General features: G+C 36.1%; 1 protein-coding gene and 1 pseudogene across 5 annotated transcripts in view; both read right to left on the bottom strand.

Annotated features, from left to right (window-relative positions):
• NOL4 (nucleolar protein 4) overlaps positions 1-19,792 on the bottom strand; it is a 406,271-nt gene that overhangs the window by 341,858 nt on the left and 44,621 nt on the right. The window lies entirely within an intron of this gene.
• Positions 11,462-11,561, bottom strand: LOC130704682 (U6atac minor spliceosomal RNA; annotated as a pseudogene).

Below are 19,792 nucleotides of genomic sequence, written 5' to 3'. Positions count from 1 at the left end.
CTATAAACTGTACAGCAACCACTAATATTTAATTCAAAAAATGCAGAGAAGAGGGGGAAAAGAACAAAGAACAGACTGGACATATAGAAAGCAAACAGCAAGATGATAGACTTAACCCAAACCACATTAAATATAAATGTTCTTATGAACACCCAATTGAAAGGCAGGCATTGTATTAAAAAAGCAAGACCCAACTATATGCTATTTACAAGAAATGCATTTTACATTTGACCCTTGAACAAGTGTTTTAACTTCCTCTAGTTCCATCTCCTAATATGTTGCTCTGCAGTAGCTTTGATAAGTAACAGCCCACATTATTAGTGCAACCTTGTAGCCACCAGAAGAAAGAGAATGGAACTGCAACTTTTTTGAAGCCTTAGTCCCAAAGAACGTTCACATTATTTTATCTGTCTAGTAGTTCCCTGGGAGACCCCACTTAACAGGCTGTCTGAAGTTGAATGACTCAGAACTTACCTAATGTGAAAAGCCCTCCCCTCAGGAGCATTTATGGAAAACAATTACAGGAAAATGTTTTACTTTCATAGCTGCCTAAGACAGTGAATAACATCTGAGACAAGCAATAGACTAAACAAAAGCTTAAAAATAAAAACTATGGAATGAGATGTCCATACGGTTTTGGAAGACTCCAACATATTCCCTAGGACTCCAGAAGAACACATACATGTATAGAAATGTGTGCATGCTCAGAGAAGGTCTAAGAAGGACCTAGGTTCTCACCTCTAGCTGACCTTGAGGCTCTGCACACACAGGAAGTAAAGGTTAGGAAAGAGCTGTCGGCTACCCAGCTGAGTGTCAAAGGTTTGCCCTAACACACACAGATAGTCTCTTAGCAAATACTGGGAGATTTACTGGTTCCAGGAATTTAGGAGTAAAATTTTATATGCTATTGAAATTATGCTGATAAAAATCCTAAATAGACTGCTATATATTAAGAAATTTTTTAAAAAGAAAGAAATTGATGGTAATCCTCACAGCAACCACTAAGAAAATAACTCAAAAATGTATAGTAAAGGAAACAAAAAGAAAATTAAAATGGTACAAAGTAAATAAGTATTGAATACAAATGAAAATAATAAAGAAGGAATTAAGAAACAAAAAAATGACATGTAGAAAACAAGTAGCAAAGTAGAAGAAATAAGTCCTTCCTTATCTCCTTATCAGTAATTACATTAAATGTAAATGGATTAAATACAACAATTAAAAGACAGATACGGCAAAATGGATTAACAGAATCATTCAAAAAGATATCTGCAACAGACATACTTCATATTCAGGCACAAACATGTTGAAGGTGAAAGGATGGAAAAAGATATACCATGCAAACAGAAACCAAAAGAGAGGTGAAGAGTCTATATCAATGTTAGACCAAACAGACTTTAAGATAAAAATTATTACTAGAGGCAAAGAATGACACTTTATAATGATAAAATTGACAATCCTTCAAGAATACATAACAATCATTAACATATACATGCTGAACAGAGCCACAAAATACAAGAAGAAAAAACTGACAGAATTAAAGGTTGTGACAGTTCAAAAATAATAGTTGGAGACTTCAATACTCAACTTTCAATAATGCATCAAACAACTAGACAGAAGATCAGCAAAGAAATAGACAACTTGAACAACATTATAAACCAACTAAACCAGGAATCCCCAAACCCGGGGCCACAGACTGGTACCAGAACCAGGCCACACAGCAGAAGGTGAGCAGCGGGTGAGCAAGTGAAGCTTCATCTGTATTTACAGCTGCTCCCCATCATTCTCATTACCACCTGAGCTCCACCTCCTGTAAGATCAGCGGTGGCATTAGATTCTCATAGGAGCACAAACCCTACTATGAACTGCACATGCAAGGGATCTAGGTTGCACGCTCCTTATGAGAATCTAATGCCTGATGATCTGAGATGGAGCTGAGGTGGTGATGCTAGGCTGGGGAGCGGCTGCAAATACAGATTATTATTAGCATAGAGCTAATGTATGGTCTCTGCACAGAGACCATAGTAAATCAATTGCTTGCAAACTCATACCAAAACTTTATCAGTGAGTGCCAAGTGACAAGCTGCATCTTACGGAGTAGACTGGACATAAGCAACACACTTTGGGTGTCACTGTGTCCCATCACCCCCAGATAGGACCATCTAGTTGCAGGAAAACAGGCTCAGGGCTCCCACTGATTCTGCATTATGGTGAGTTGTATAATTATTTCATTATATATTACAATGTAATAATAATGGAAATAAAGTGCACAATAAATGTAATGCCCTTGAATCATCCCCAAACCATCCCCCCTCAGCCGGTCTGTGGAAAAATTGTCTTCCACGAAACTGGTCCCTGGTGCCAAAAAGGTTGGGGACCACTGAACTAAATCGAACAGGCATCTTTAGAGCCCTCTGCCCAACAACAGCAGAAATACATATTCTTCTCAAGTGCACATGCAACATTCTCCATTATAGGCCATATACTAGCCCCAAAAATAAGTCTCAATAAATTCGAAAGGATTGAAATCATATAAGATATGTTTCTATAACCATGATATAAAGAAATTAGAAATCACTAACAAAGAAATTTGGAAAACTCACAAATATGTTAGAAATAAAACAACACACTCTTCAATAACCAATGAGTAAATACTTTGAGATGAAGAAAAACAAAACCATATCAAAATTTAGGGGATACAGCAAAAGAAGTGCTTTGAGGGAGTAAATTTATACAATTTATACCATTTAAATTTATACCATTTATAGTGGTAAAGGCATTTACTACAGTTTAAAAAAGAAGGATCTCAACCTAATTTTCTGTCATAAGAAATTAGAAAAACAAAGGCAAGCTAAATGCAAGACATGCAGAAACAGAGTGTAGAAAAACAAGAGAGAAAATCAATGAAACCAAAAATTCATTCATGGAAAATATCAAAAACACTGATAAATCTTTAGCTACATTAACCAATTACAAAAAGAGAGAAGACTCAAATTACTAAAATAAGGAATTAAAAAGGGAACACTGCTACCAACCTACATAAAAAGGATTACAAGGGGATACTATGAACAGCTGCTTACAAAAAAATAGATAATATAGATGAAAGTGGACAAATTACTAGAAAAATACAAACTACCAAAACCGACTCAAGAAAAAGTAGAAAATCTGAATAGATACAGAACAGAAAAAGAGATTGCATATCATTTTTTTTTTTAAGTTACAACAAATATGGGCCCAGGACCATAAGGCCTCACTAATGAATTCTACCAAATGTTTAAAGAAGAATTAATGCCATCACTTTATATATACTCCTCCAAAAAAAAAAAAAAAAAAAAGTAAATACTTCCCAACTGATTCTCTAAGGTCAGTATCACCCTGATACCAAAACCATGCAATGACATCACAGGAAAACAAAATTACAGATCAGTATCCTTTATGAATACAGATACAAAAATCTCCAACAAAATAATAGCAAGCTAATTTCAGCAGCATATAAAAAATTATATACACAATGACCACATGGGTTAGTCACAGGAATATAAAGCTGATTCAACCTATAAAAATTAATGTATAGAGAATATCCTTACAAACCAACTGAAAAACTGATAGGATTAGTAAATGAGTTTAGCAAGGTTGCAGGATACAAGAACAATATATAAAAGTTGTGTTTTATACACTAGCAATGAAAAATCTGAAAATGAAATTACTAAAACAATTCCCTTTGCAACACCATAGAAAATACTTACGAACAAATTTTCGAGAAGAAATTACTTCAACACTGAAAATTTCAAAATACTGTTGAAATAAAGGAGACTTACACCCCTATTTTACACGATACCCAAAAATCAACTCTAAATGGATTAAACACTTGAATGTAAGATCTGAAACCATAAAACTCCTAAAAGAAACATAGGCGGTAAGCTCCTTGACAGTGGTCTTCGTAATGATTTTTTGGATTTGACACCAAAAACAAAGGCAACAAAAGAAAAAGTAAACAAGTAGGACTATATCAAATTAAAAACCTTCTGCACGGTCAAGAAAACCACCAAGTAAATGAAAGGGCAACCTACTGGACTAGTTGAAAATATCTGCAAACCATATATCTGATAAGGGGTTAATATCCAAAACAGAAAAAGAACTTATAAACTTAACAGGAAAAAAGTTCAATTAAAAAATGAGCAGAGGATCTGTATAGACAGTTTTCCAAAGAAAACATCCAAATGGCCAACAAGTACATGCAAAGGTGCTCAACATCACTAATCATCAGGGAAATGCAAGTCAAAACCACAATGAGATAACCACCTCACACCTGTTAGGATGGCTATCATCAAAAAGAAAAGCCATAACAAGTGTTTACAAGGACACAAAGAAAAGGAATTGTAAATGGCTGCGGGCACTATGGAAAACAATATGGTATTTCTCAAAAAAATTAAAAATAGAACTACTGTTTGATCCACCAATACTTTTCCTAGGTATATATCCAAAGGAAATGAAAAAATACTGAAGGGATATCTGTACTCCCATATTCACTGTATTTATTTTTTAAACATCTTTATTGGAGTATAATTGCTTTACAATGGTATGTTAGTTTCTGCTTTACAACAAAGTGAATCAACTATACATATACATATGCCCCCATATCTCCTGCCTCTTGCATCTGCCTCCCACGCTCCCTATCCCACCCCACTAGGTGGTACAAAGAACCGAGCTGATCTCCCTGTGCTATGCGGCTGCTTCCGACTAGCTATCTATTTTACATTTGGTAGTGTATATATGTCCATACCACTCTCTCACTTCGTCCCACCTTACCCTTCCCCTCCCCGTGTCCTCAAGTCCATTCTCTACATCTGCATCTTTATTCCTGTCCTGCCCCTAGGTTTTTCAGAACCATTTCTTTTAGACTCCATATATATGTGTTAGCATACGGTATTTGGTTTTCTCTCTCTGACTTACTTCACTCTATGACAGACTCTAGGTCCATCCACCTCACTACAGATAGCTCAATTTCATTTCTTTTTATGGCTGAGTAATATTCCATTGTATATATGTGCCACATCTTCTTTATCCATTCATCTGTCGATGGACACTTAGGTTGCTTCCATGTCCTGGCTATTGTAAATAGATCTGCAATGAACATTTAGGTACATGACTCTTTTTGAATCACGGTTTTCTCAGGGAATATGCCAAGTAGGGGGATTGCTGGGTCATATGGTAGTTCTGTTTTTAGTTTTCTAAGGCCCCTCCATACTGTTCTCCATACTGGCTGTATCAATTTATATTCCCACCAATAGTGCATGAGGGTTCCCGTTTCTCCACACCCTCTCCAGCATTTACTGTCTGTAGATTTTTTTGATGATGGCCATTCTGACAGGTGTGAGGTGATACCTCATTGTAGTTTTGATTTGCATTTGTCTAATGATAAGTGATGTTGAGCGTCCTTTCATGGGTTTGTTGGCAATCTATATATCTTCTTTGGAGAAATGTCTATTTAGGTCTTCTGCCCGTTTTTGGATTGCATTATTTGTTTTTTCAATATTGAGCTGCATGTGCTGCTTATATATTTTGGAGATTAATCCTTTGTCAGTGCTTCATTTGCAAATATTTTCTCACATTCTGAGGGTTGTCTTTTTGTCTTGTTTATGGTTTCCTTTGCTGGGCAAAAGTTTTTAAGTTTCATTAGGTCCCATTTGTTTATTTTTGTTTTTATTTCCATTATTCTAGGAGGTGGGTCAAAAAGGATCTTGCTGTGATTTATGTCATAGAGTGTTCTGCCTATGTTTTCCTCTAAGAGTTTTATCGTGTCTGGCCTTACATTTAGGTCTTTAACCCATTTTGAGTTTATTTTTGTGTATGGTGTTAGGGAGTGTTCTAATTTCATACTTTTACATGTACCTGTCCAGTTTTCCCAGCACCACTTATTGAAGAGGCTGTCTTTTCTCCATTGTATATCCTTGCCTCCTTTATCAAAGATAAGGTGACCATATGTGTGTGGGTTTATCTCTGGGCTTTCTATCTTGTGTCATTGATCTATATTTCTGTTATAGTGCCAGTACCACACTGTCTTGATTACTGTAGCTTTGTAGTATAGTCTGAAGTCAGGGAGCCTAATTCCTCCAGCTCTGTTTTTCTTTCTCAAGATTGCTTTGGCTATTCGGGATCTTTTGTATTTCCATAAATATTGTGAATTTTTTTATTCTAGTTCTATGAAAAATGCCATTGGTAGTTTGATAGGGATTGCATTGAATCTGTAGATTGCTTTGGTTAGTATACTCATTTTCACAATGTTGATTCTTCCAATCCAAGAACATGGTATATCTCTCAACCAGTTTGTATCATCTTTAATTTCTTTCATCAGTGTCTTATTGTTTTCTGCATGCAGGTCTTTTGTCTCGTTAGGTAGGTTTATTCCTATGTATTTTACTCTTTTTGTTTCAGTGGTAAATGGGAGTGTTTCCTTAATTTCTAGTTTCAGATTTTTCATCATTAGTGTATAGGAAGGCAAGAGATTTCTGTGCATTAATTTTGTATCCTGCTACTTTAACAAATTCATTGATTAGCTCTAGTAGTTTTCTGGTGGCATCTTTAGGATTCTCTATTTATAGTATCATGTCATCTGAAAACAGTGACAGCTTTACTTCTTCTTTTCCAATTTGGATTCCTTTTAATTCTTTTTCTTCTCTGATTGCTGTGGCTAAAACTTCCAAAACTATGTTGACTAATACTGCTGAGAGTGGCCAACCTTGTCTTGTTCCTGATCTTAGAGGAAATGGTTTCAGTTTTTCACCACTTAGAACGATGTTGCCTGTGGGTTTGTCATATATGGCCTTTATTATGTTGAGGTAAGTTCCCTCTATGCCTAGTTTCTGGAGGGTGTTTATCATAAATGGGTGTTGAACTTTGTTGAAAACTTTTTCTGCATCTATTGAGATGATCATATGGTTTTTCTCCTTCAGTTTAATATGGTTTATTACATTGATTGATTTGTGTATATTGAAGAATTCTTGCATTACTGGGATAAACCCCACTTGATCATGGTGTATGATCCTTTTCATGTGCTGTTGGATTCTGTTTGCTAGTATTTTGTTGAGGATTTTTGCATCTGTGTTCATCAGTGATACTGGCCTGTAGTTTTCTTTCTTTGTGGCATCTTTGGTTTTGGTATCAGGGTGATGGTAGCCTTGTAGAATGAGTTTGGGAGTGTTCCTTCCTCTGCTATATTTTGGAAGAGTTTGAGAAGGATAGGTGTTAGCTGTTCTCTAAATGTTTGACAAAATTCTCCTGTGAAGCCATCTGGTCCTGCGCTTTTGTTTGCTGGAAGCTTTTTAATCACAGTTTCAATTTCAGTGTTTGTGACTGGTCAGTTTATATTTTCTATTTCTTCCTGGTTAGTCTCAGAAGGTTGTGCTTTTCTAAGAATTTGTCCATTTCTTCCAGGTTGTCCATTTTATTGGCCTAGAGTTGCTTGTAGTAATGTCTCATAATACTATGTATTTCTGCAATGGGAGTATTTCTTCTCCTTTTTCATTTCAAATTCTATTGATTTGAGTAGTCTACCTTTTTTTCTTGATGAGTCTGTCTAATGGTTTATCAATTTTGTTTATTTCTCAAAGAACCAGCTTTTAGTTTTATTGATCTTTGCTATCATTTCCTTCATTTATTTCTAATCTGATCTTTATGATTTCTTTCCTTCTTCTAATTTTGGGGTTATTTTGTTCTTCTTTCTCTAACTGCTTTAGCTGTAAGGTTAGGTTGTTTATTTGAGATGTTTCTTTTTTCTTGAGGTAGGATTGTATTGCTATAAATTTCCCTCTTAGAACTGCTTTTGCTGCATTCCATAGGTTTTGGGTCATCATGTTTTCATTGTCTTTTGTTTCTAGGTATTTTTTTATTTCCCCTTTGATTTCTTCAGTGCTCTCTTGGTTATTTAGTAGTGTATTGTTTAGCCTCCATGTGTTTGTATTTTTTACAGATTTTTTCCTGTAATTGATGTCTGGTCTCATAGCGTTGTTCCCAGAAAAGATACTTGAAATGATTTCAATTTTCTTAAATTTACCAAGGCTTGATTTGTGACCCAAGATATGATCTCTCCTGGGAATGTTCCCTGAGCACTTGAGAAGAAAGTGTATTGTGTTGTTTTTGGATGGGATGTCCTATAAATATCAATTAAGTCCATCTTGTTTAATGTATCATTTAAAGTTTGTGTTTCTTATTTAGTTTCATTTTGGATGAAAGTGGGGTGAAAGTGGTGAAAGTGGGGTGTTAAAGTCCTCTACTATGACTGTGTTACTGTTGATTTCCCCTTTTATGGCTGTTAGCATTTGCCTTATGTATTGAGGTGCTCCTATGTTGGGTGCATAAATATTTACACTTCTTATATCTTCTTCTTGGATTGAGCCTTTGATGTTTACGTAGTGTCCTTCTTTGTCTCTTTTAATAGTGTTTATTTTAAAGTCTATTTTGTCTGATATGAGAATTGCTACTCCAGCTTTTTTGATTTCCATTTGCATGGAATATCTTTTGCCAACCCCTAAATTTTCCATCTGTATGTGTCCCTAGGTCTGAAGTGGGTCTCTTGTAGACAGCATATATATGGGTCTTGTTTTTGTATCCATTCAGCCAGTCTATGTCTTTTGGTTGGAGCATTTAATCCATTTACATTTAAGGTAATTTTTGATATGTATGTTCCTATTACCATTTCTTAATTTTCTGGGGTTTGTTATTGTAGGTCTTTCCTTCTGTTGTATCTCCTGCCTAGAGAAGTTCCTTTCGCATTTGTTGGAAAGCTGGTTTGGTGTTGCTGAATTCTTTTAGCTTTTGCTTGCCTGTAAAGGTTTTAATTTCCCCATCGAATCTGAATGAGATCCTTGCTGGGTAGAGTAATCTCGTTTGTAGGTTTTCCCCTTTCATCACTTTAAATATATTGTGCCACTCCCTTTTGGCTTGCAGACTTTCTACTGAAAGATCAGCTGTTAACCTTATGGGGATTCCCTTTTATGTTATTTATTGCTTTTTCCTTGCTGCTTTTAATATTTTTTCTTTGTATTTAATTTTTGATAGTTTGATTAATATGTGTCCTGGCGTGTTTCTCCTTGGATTTATCCTGTATGGGACTCTCTGCACTTCCTGGACTTGATTGACTATTTCCTTTCCCATATTAGGGAAGTTTTCAACTATAATCTCTTCAAATATTTTCTTGGTGTCTTTTTTTTTCTCTTCTTCTTCTGGGACTCCTATAATTCGAATGTTGATGTGTTTAATGTTGTCCCAGAGGTTTCTGGGACTGTCCTCAAATCATTTCATTCTTTTTTCTTTATTCTGCTCTGCGGTAGTTATTTCCACTATTTTATATTCCAGGTCACTTATCTGTTCCTCTGCCTCAGTTATTCTACTATTGATTCCTTCTAGAGAATTTTTAATTTAATTTATTGTGTTGTTCATCATTGTTTGTTTTCTCTTTAGTTCCTCTAGGTCCTTGTTAAACGTTTCTTGTATTTTCTCCATTCTATTTCCAAGATTTTGGATCATCTTTACTATCATTCCTCTGAATTCTTTTTCAGGTAGACTGTCTATTTCCTCTTCATTTATTTGGTCTGGTGGGTTTTTACCTTGCTCCTTCATCTGCTGTGTGTTTTTCTGTCTTCTCATTTTGCTTAACTTACTGTGTTTGGGGTCTCCTTTTCACAGGCTGCAGGTTCATAGTTCCCATTGTTTTGGTGTCTGCCCCCAGTGGGTAAGGTTGGTTCAGTGGGTTGTGTAGTCTTCCTGGTGGAGGGGACTGGTGCTTGTGTTCTGGTGGATGAGGCTGGATCTTGTCTTTCTGGTGGGCAGGACCACGTCCGGTGGTGTGTTTTGGGGTGTCTGTGACCTCTTTATGATTTTAGGCAGCCTCTCTGCTAATGGGTGAGGTTGTGATCCTGTCTTGCTAGTTGTTTGGCATAGGGTGTCTAGCACTGTAACTTGCTGGTCATTGGGGGGAGTTGGGTTTTACTTTGAGATGGAGATCACTGAGAGAGCTTTCGCTGTTTGATATTACGTGAAGCTGGGAGGTCTCCGGTGGACCAACGTCCTGAACTCGGCTCTCCCACCTCAGAGGCTCAGGCCTGATACCAGCCAGAGCACAAAGACCTTGTGAGCCACATGGCTCAGAAGAAAAGGGAGATAAAAAGAAAGAAAGAAAAAAATAAAATAATGTTATTAAAATAAAAAATAAAAAAATATTAAAAATTAAAAATTAGAAATTAATAAAAGGAAAAGAAAAGAAAAAAGAAAGTAAGAAAGCAACCAAACCAAAAAACAAATCCACCAATGATAACAAGTGCTAAAAACTATCCAAAAAAACCCCAAAACAAAACAAAACTAAAAAAACCATGGACAAACAGAACCCTAGGACAAATGGTAAAAGCAAAGCTATACAGACAAAATCACACAAAGAAGCATACACATACACACTCACAAAAAGAGAAAAAGGAAAAAATATATATATATATATATTAAAAAAAAAAGGAAGAGAGCCACCAAATCAATAAACAAATCTACCAATGATAATAAACTCTAAATACTAAACTAAGATAAACATAAAACCAGAAACAAATTAGACACAGAAAGCAAACCACAAGTCTACAGTTGCTCCCAATGTCCACTGCCTCAATTTTGGGATGATTCAATGTCTATTCAGTTATTCCACTGATATAGGGTACATCTAGTTGATTGTGGAGATTTAATCTGATGATCCTGAGGCTGCTGGGAGAAATTTCCCTTTCTCTTCTTTGTTTGCACAGCTCCTGGGGTTCAGCTTTGGATTTGGCCCTGCCTCTGCATGTGGGTCGCCTGAGGGCATCTGTTCTTCACTCAGACAGGACGGGGTTAAAGCAGCAGCTGACTAGGGGGCTCTGGCTCATTCAGGCTGGGGGGAAGGAGGGGTGCGGATGCGGGGTGAGCCTGCTGCGGCAGAGGCCAGCATGACGTTGCAGCAGCCTGAGGCACGCCGTGCGTTTTCCCAGGGAAGTTGTCCCTGGATCATGGGACCCTGGCAGTGGCGGGCTGCACAGGCTCCCGGGAGAGGGTGTGTGGATAGTGACCTGTGCTTGCACACAGGCTACTTGGTGACTGTAGCAGCAGTGTTAGCGTTTCATGCCTGTCTCTGGCATCCGCGCTGAGAGCCACGGCTCACACCAGTCTCTGGAGCTCATCTAGGTGGTACTCTGAATCCCCTCTCCTCATGCACCCTGAAACAATGGTCTCTTGCCTCTATGGCAGTTCCAGACTTTTTCCTGGACTCCCTCCTGGCTAGCTGTGGTGCATTAGCCCCCTTCAGGCTGTGTTCATGCAGCCAACCTCAGTCCTCTCCCTGGGATCTGACTTCTTAAGCCAGAGCCTCAGCTCCCAGCCCCCACCCGCCCCAGGGGGTGAGCAGACAAGCTTCTCAGGCTGGTGCGTGCCGGTCGGCACCAACCCTCTGTCCAAGAATCTCTCCACTTTGCCCTCTGCATCCCTGTTGCTGTGCAAGCTCTCTTCCATCCTTGTCAAGGGGACTGCTAATCTTTTCTCCTTTTATACAACACCCATGTTCACTGTATTATTCACAATAGCCAAGATATGCAAACAACATTTGTCCATCAATGGATGAACACATAAAGAAGATGTGATATACTATATATATATATATATATATATATATATATATATATATATATATATATATATATATATATATATAATGGAATACTATTCAGCCCTGAGAAAGGAGGAAATAGTACAATTTGCAACAACACTGATGGACCTTGAGAGTATTATGCTAAGTGAAATAAGCCATAGAGAAAAAGACAAAAACCTCATGGTATCATATGTGGAATCTAAAAAGAAAGTCAAAAATCATAGAAACAGAGAGTAGAAAAGTGGTTGCCGGGGAGGCTACATAAAGGGTACTAACTTTCAGCTATAATAGGAATAAGATCTGAAGATCTAATGCAAAACATGGTGAATACAGTTGATGACACTGTACCATATCATTGAAATTTGCTAATAGAATTTAAATTTTTTCACCAACAAAAAAGAAAAAGCTGACGTATGTGTTAATTATCTAGATGGGAGGAATCCTCTCACCATGTATATCCAATCACCACAGTGTACACTCTAAATATCTTACAATTTTATATGTCAATTTACCTCATAAAGCTGATTTTTAAAAATACAAATAAATAGACATCCTAAGTTCCAAGATTAGAAGACTTAATATTGGTAAGATACCACTATTCCCCCAATTAATCTACAGATTCAACACAATCTATATCAAAATTCCAACTCCTTTTTTTTAAGAGGTACAAACTATTATGTATAAAATAAGCTACAAGGATATATTATTGTACAACACAGGGAATATAGCTAATATTTTATAATAACTATAAAGGGATTATAACCTTGAAAAAGTGTTAATCATTATATTGTACACCTGTAACTTATATAATATTGTACATCAGCTATACTTCAACAAGAAAATAATCGGTTAAAAAAAAGAAATTGGCAAGTTGATCCTAAAATTCATTGGAGATGCAAGACTCAGAAAAACTAAACCCATCTACAAAAAAGAAAGTTAGAGAAGTCACTCTTCTTGATGTCAAAACATATTACAAAAGTGCAATAATCAAGACAGCATGCTACTACCATAAAGATAGACATATAGATCAATGGAGTAGACTTGAGCACTCATAAGTAAATCATACATCCATAGTCACATGGTTTTTGACAAGGGTGCCAAGACAATTCAACAAAGCAAAGAATAGTTTTTGACAAATGGTGCTAGGACAACTGGATATGCACGTGCAAAAGACTGAATTGGATGCCTCTCTCATACCATATCCAAAATGTAACTCAAAATGAATCAGTAACCTAAATGTTAGAGCTAAAGTTATAATATTCTTAGAAGAAAACATAGGTGCAAATCTTTATCACCCTGCTTTAGGTGACAGTTTATTAATATGACACCTACAGCATAATCAACCAAGGAAAAGAGATAATTCGGACTGTATCAAAACTAAAAATTTTACATGTTAAAGAACACTATCAAAGAAGTGAAAATCCAAACCACAGAGTGGAAGAAAATATTTGCTCATAATATATTGGATAAGGATATAGTTCCAGAATATATAAAGAAGTCTTACAGTTCTACAATAAACAGGCAACACAATTTTTAAAATGGGCAAAGAACTTGAATAGACATTTCCCTAGAGAAGATATATTGTACAAATGGTCAATAAGCACATGAAATGATGCTCAACATGATTAGTCATTTAGATAAATGCAAACCACAAGATGATACTATTCCATATCCACTAGGATGACTATAATTTTTAAAAATGGGAAATAGCAAGTGTTAGTTAACATGTGGAGAATTTGGAAACCTCAAACGTTGCTGTGTGAATTTGAATGGTAAAGCTATTTTGAAAACAGCTTAGCAGTTCCTAAAATAGTTAGAGTTACCATATGACCCAGGAATTCCCCTCCTGGGTATAAAACAAAGAATTGAATAATATGTCCACACAAAAATTTGTACACAAACGTTCATAGCAGCATTATTCATGATAGCCAAAAGTAGAAACTACTCAAAGTATCAATCAACTAAAGAATGTATAAACAAAATTTGGCATATCCATACAATGGAATATTACTCGTACATAAAAAGAAATGATGTACTAATTCATGCTATGACATGGCTGAAGTCTGAAAACATTACACTAAGTGGAAGAAGGCTGACATAAAGGCCACATATTGTATCATTCCATTTATATAAAATTTCCAGGATAGGCAAATCCATTGAGATAATTAAGTTGATTAGTTTTCAGGGGCTAGGAGGAGGGAGAAATGAAGAGTGAATGCTAATGGATGTGAGCAATTATTTTCAGGATGATGAATATATTCTGCAATTATGCAGTGGTGATGGTTGCACAGCCTGGTGAATATACTTAAAACCACTAAATTGTTCATGTTAAAAGGGTGAATTTTATGGTACATAAATTATATCAGTAAAATAGCAATACAAAAATACATTTGTGAATGGTTTCCTATCTTCCCCAATTTATTGTAAACTGAGTGCAGAAAGAATAAAGTGTGGAAAGCAACACACCAAAATGTTTAACAGTGACAATTTTGGGGTCGTCGGATTAAGGGTTATTTTTTAAATTTAACTTCCTCTTTCTCATATTTTTAAATAATTCAATTAACCTTATAATCCTAATAAAATGAATTTGATAGAAAACAATAGACATCCATTAGCTGAAAAGCACATAAAATTTAACCCACCCCTCATACTTTATTAACTCAAAATGGATCATATAATAAATGTAAAATGTAAAACTATAAAATATTTTACTAGAAAACATAGGAGAATCCCATGACTAGGTAGAATTTGATCCAGGTATGCAAGGTTGGGTAATCAACTAATGTAATCCATCATGTCAACAAACTTTTAAAAAAAGAAAAAAAAATCACGTAATTATATCAATAGATGCAGAAAAAGCTTTGGACAAAAACCAGTACACATTAATGGTAAAAACTTTCAGTAAACTAGGAATAGAGAGGAGCTTTCTCAACTTAACAAAGACTATTTACAAAAAAACTATAGCTAATGTCATATTTAATGGTGAGAAACTCAAAGCTTTCCCACTGAGAACAAGTACAACGTAAGGATTTTCCCCCCTCACCACTCCTTTAAACATTGTACCGGAAGTCCTTGCTAATGCTATAAAAGGCAATGAAAGATATACAGATTGGGAAGGAAGACATAAAACTGTCTTTGTTCACAGATGACATGATCATCTGTGTAGAAAATCTAAAAGAATCAACAACAACAACAACAACAACAATACTCCTGGGATTTATAAGCAGTTATAACAAGGGTGCAGGACAAAAGGCTAAATATGCAAAAGTCAACTGATTTTCCATATACTAGCAATGAACAAGTGGATTTGAAATAAAAACAATATCATTTACATTAGCACCAAAAAATAAAATACTTAGATATAAACCTAACAAAATATGTACATGATCTATCCAAGGAAAACTACAAAACTATGGTGAATAGAATCAAAGAAGAACTATATAAATGGAGAGATATTCTATGTTCCTGGATAGGAAGACTCACTATTGTCAAGATGTCAGTTCTTCCCAACTTGATCTATGGATTCAAGGCATATCCAGTCAAAATCCCAGCAAATTATTTTATGGATAGAGACAAACTGTTTTAAAGTTTGTGGGAAGAGGCAAATGACCAAGAAGAGCCAACACAACATTGAAGGAGAAAAACAAAGTTGGAGGAATGACACTATCTGATTTCAAGGCTTACTATAAAGCTGAAGTAATCAAAACATTGTGCTATTGGTAAAAGAATAGACAAATAGAACAATGGAACATAATATAGAGCCCAGAAATACATCCCCATAAATATACCTAACTGATCTTTGGCAAAAGGGCAAAAGTACCACAATGGAGAGCAGACAGTCTTTTTAACAAATGGTGCTGGAACAATTGGACTTTCACATGATGAATCTAGACACAGATCATACACTCTTCACAAAAATTAATTCAAAATGGATCACAGACCTAAATGTAAAATGCAAAGCTATCAAATTCCTAGAAGAAAAACATAGGAAAAACCTAGATGGCTTCTGGTATGATGATGCCTTTTTAGATACACCACCATTGGCACAATCCATGAAGGAAATAATTTATAAACTGGGCTAGATTAAAATTTAAAACTTCTGCTCTGCAAAAGAAAATATCAAGAGAATTATAAGATAAGCCACAGACTGAGAGAAAAGATTTGCAAAAGACACATCTGATACAGGACTATTATCCAAAATATACAAAGAACTCTTAAAACTCAATAATAAGGGGCTTCCCTGGTGGCGCAGCGGCTGAGAATCTGCCTGCTAATGCAGGGGACACGGGTTCGAGCCCTGGGCTGGGAAGATCTCACATGCCATGGAGCGACTGGGCCCATGAGCCACAACTACTGAGCCTGCGCGTCTGGAGCCTGTGCTCCGCAACAAGAGAGGCCGCGATAGTGAGAGGCCCGCACACCGTGATGAAGAGTGGCCCCCGCTCACCGCAACTAGAGAAAGCCCTAGCACAGAAACGAAGACACAACATAGCAATCAATCAATCAATCAATAAATCTTAAAAAAAAAAAAGATGTGACTGCATTATCAGCATCAATAGTAACTAAAATACGATCCCAATATTTAAAAAAAAAAAAAACTCAATAATAAGAAAACCAACAACTCGATTAAATCATGAGCCAATACCTTAACAGACACCTCACCTAAGAAGATATACTGATGGCAAACAAGCATATGAAAAGATGCTCCGCATTGTATGTCATCAGGGAAATGCAAACTGAAACAATGAGATACAACTCTACACCTATTAGAATGGCCAAGATCAGAACACTGACAACATCAAATGCTGGCAAGGATATGGAACAACAGAAACCCTCATTCATTGCTTATAGGAATGCAAAATGGTACAGCCATCTTGGAAGACAGTTTGGCTTTTTCTTACAAAACTAAACATACTCTTACCTATGATCCAGCAGTAGTACTCCTTGATATGTACCCATAGGAGTGAAGAATTATGCCCCCACAAAAACACTGTGCATGGATGTTAATAGTAGATTTGTCCATAATTGCCAAAACTTGGAACCAAGCAAGCTGTCCTTCAGTAGGTGAATGAATAAATAAACTGTGGTACACCAGACAATGAAATACATTCAGCACTAAAAAGGAATGAGCTATCAAGCCATGAAAAGACATCAGCAGGGGTTAGGGAGTTTAAATGCGTATTCCTAAGTGAAAGAAGCCAATTGAAAAGGCTAAATACTGTATGATTCCAACCATATGACTTTCTGGAAAAGGCAAAACTATGTACACAATAAAAAGATCAGTGGATGTCAGGGGTTGGGGGAGAGAGATGAATAGAGCAGTGGAAATACTCTGCATGATATTATAATGATGGATATTTGTCACTATACATTTGCCCAAACCCACAGAATGTACAACTCCTAAGTTAAATTATGGACCTTGGGCGATTATGAGGTGTCAATGTAGGTTCATCCCTGGTAAACATTTTTTTAAGGACCAAACTGGGGAGTGATACTGATAATGTGGGAGGCTATGCATGTATGGAGGTAGAGAGTAAGTCTTAAAAAAGAGCATATCTGTTCAACCTTAGTTTAAGCAGAGTCCTTCAGCATGATACCAAAATATGATCCATGGAAGGAAAACTGATAAATTAGATATGCCAAAATAGAAAATACCTGTTCTGTAAAAGATACGGTTTAAAATGTGTAAAGACAAGACACAGACTGGGAGAAAATATTTGCAAATCACATTTTTGACAAAATACTTGGATCTAGGATATACAATCAACTCTCAAAAACTCAATAATAAGCAAACAAATATCCCAAATTAATAAATGAGTAATGAGCAACCTAAGTGTCCATCGACAGATGAATGGATAAAGAAGATGTGGCACATATATACAATGGAATATTATTCAGCCATAAAAAGAAACGAAATTGAGTTATTTGTAGCGAGGTGGATGGACCTAGAGACTGTCATACAGAATGAAATAAGTCAGAAAGAGAAAAACAAATACCATATGCTAACGCATATATATACAATCTAAAAAAAAAAAAAGGTCTGAAGAACCTAGGGGCAGGACAGGAATAAAGACGCAGACGTAGAGAATGGACTTGAGGACACGGGGAGGGGGAAGGGTAGGCTGGGACGAAGTGAGAGACTGGCATGGACTTATACACACTATCAAATGTAAAATAGATAGCTAGTGGGAAGCAGCCGCATAGCACAGGGATATCAGCTCGGTGCTTTGTGTCCACCTAGAGGGGTGGGATAGGGAGGGTGGGAGGGAGACGCAAGAGGGAGGAGATATGGGATGTATGTATATGTATAGCTGATTCACTTTGTTATAAAGCAGCAACTAACACACCAGTGTAAAGCAATTATACTCCAATAAAGATGTTAAAAAATTAAAAAATTAAAAATAAATAAATGAGTAATGATCTAAACAAACACTTCATCAAAGAATATATGTGGATGCAAGGAAACATAGGAAAAGATGCTCAATACCACTACTCATTAGGACAAAGGAAAGTAAAACTACAATGAGATACTACTACATAGCTATTAGAATAGCAAAAAAAAAAAAAAAAAAAAAAAAAAAAAAATCCTGACAACATCAAGTATTAGTTAGGAGTGGAGCAAGTGGCACTCTATACTTTGCTAGCAGGAATGCAAATGGTACTGTCACTTTGGAAAACAGTTTGTCAATGTCTTATAAAAGTAAACACACATCTATCATATAACATTGCATTCCCATTCCTAGATACTTATCCAAGAGATAAAAACATATTCACACCAAAACCTGTATGCAAATGTTTACAGCAACTCTATTCATAATCACCCAAAGTGGAAACCACTCAGATGTCCTTCAATAAAGTAAATGGATAAATTATGGTATATTCACTCAAAGGAATAGTACTCAGAGATTTCAAGGAACAAAGTACTGATTCACACACTTATGTGGATAAGTTTCAATTTCATTTTGCTAAATGAAAGAACCAGAGCCAAAAGTCTACATGTCGTGTGATGCCACTCATATGATATCATGTAAAAGGCAAAACTACAGGGACAGGGAATGGACCAGTGTTTGCCAGGTGTAGGGGGTGGGGACAGGAGTTGTTCAAAAAGGGAAAGAATGAGGGCGTTTCAGGTGTAATGGAACCATTCTATTTTATGGTTGTGGCGGCGGTTACATAACTCTATGCCTCTGTCAAAACCCAAAGAACTGCATGTCATAAAGAGAATGTTACTCTATGTGAGTAAAATATACACATAAAAATGAATAAATAATATCTTAGAAGAAAACCAAAATAAGCAAGTGGTAAAAGATGAAAAGTATTAAATAATTGTAATCACGCAAAGGAACTCCATCTCAATTCATATACAAGCACATAAGCTTATATATACATACTAGGCCTGGAGAGAAAAGTAATTTTTGTCTAAACGTTGAACATATTAGCCCTGCCAAGGAATTTAAAGCTTCAACTGAGCTCTTCTAATTGCAAAGAGAAATTCAGAGCTAATTTGAGTAAGTGCTGAATTGTTATGAATAAGGAAATAATTTACATTGTTACTATTATTGTTACCATGACAGTGTTATAATATACAAATTATATATTAAGTATATACAGTATATACATAAATATTATATATAATAGCACAGTATAATTATGTTTCTAAGAAAGATGTGTCAATAAAAAAGATAGAAGATGGGCAAGTAACCAAAAGAGGAATCGAAGGGCACTTATAAGAGGATAACTGACACTTAAGAATTGCTTGAATTACTATGACACTTCCCCCAAATAATAGTAAACTCTACAACAAAGACGGAGAACATGGAGTGGGGCAGGTGCCACTCAAGGAAGGGACTGAGTTCCATGTTTGAGTGACATCAGTCTGATGATAAAGGAAGAGCCACTAGGGACAGAATAAACAGCAAGAAATCTGAGGAGACAGGGATTCAGATCCAAAGGTGACATGGAAATAAAAATTCCCTCATTAATTCACAGAAATTTGTGGGAGAGCATTTGACTTTTCAAATTTCATAATGGAGGGAGGCTCAGACCAATCTCTTAGGAGAAGGAAATCTCTAGTTGGCATATGGGTTACATATGGGATATCTGGGAGCAATCACACTGTTCACTGTCAAATAACTTACA

Source organism: Balaenoptera acutorostrata, chromosome 13, assembly GCF_949987535.1.
Source record: "Balaenoptera acutorostrata chromosome 13, mBalAcu1.1, whole genome shotgun sequence".
Lineage (NCBI taxonomy): Eukaryota > Metazoa > Chordata > Mammalia > Artiodactyla > Balaenopteridae > Balaenoptera > Balaenoptera acutorostrata.
Note: the sequence above shows the minus strand (reverse complement) of the source record. Positions and strands in the feature narration are given on the sequence as shown.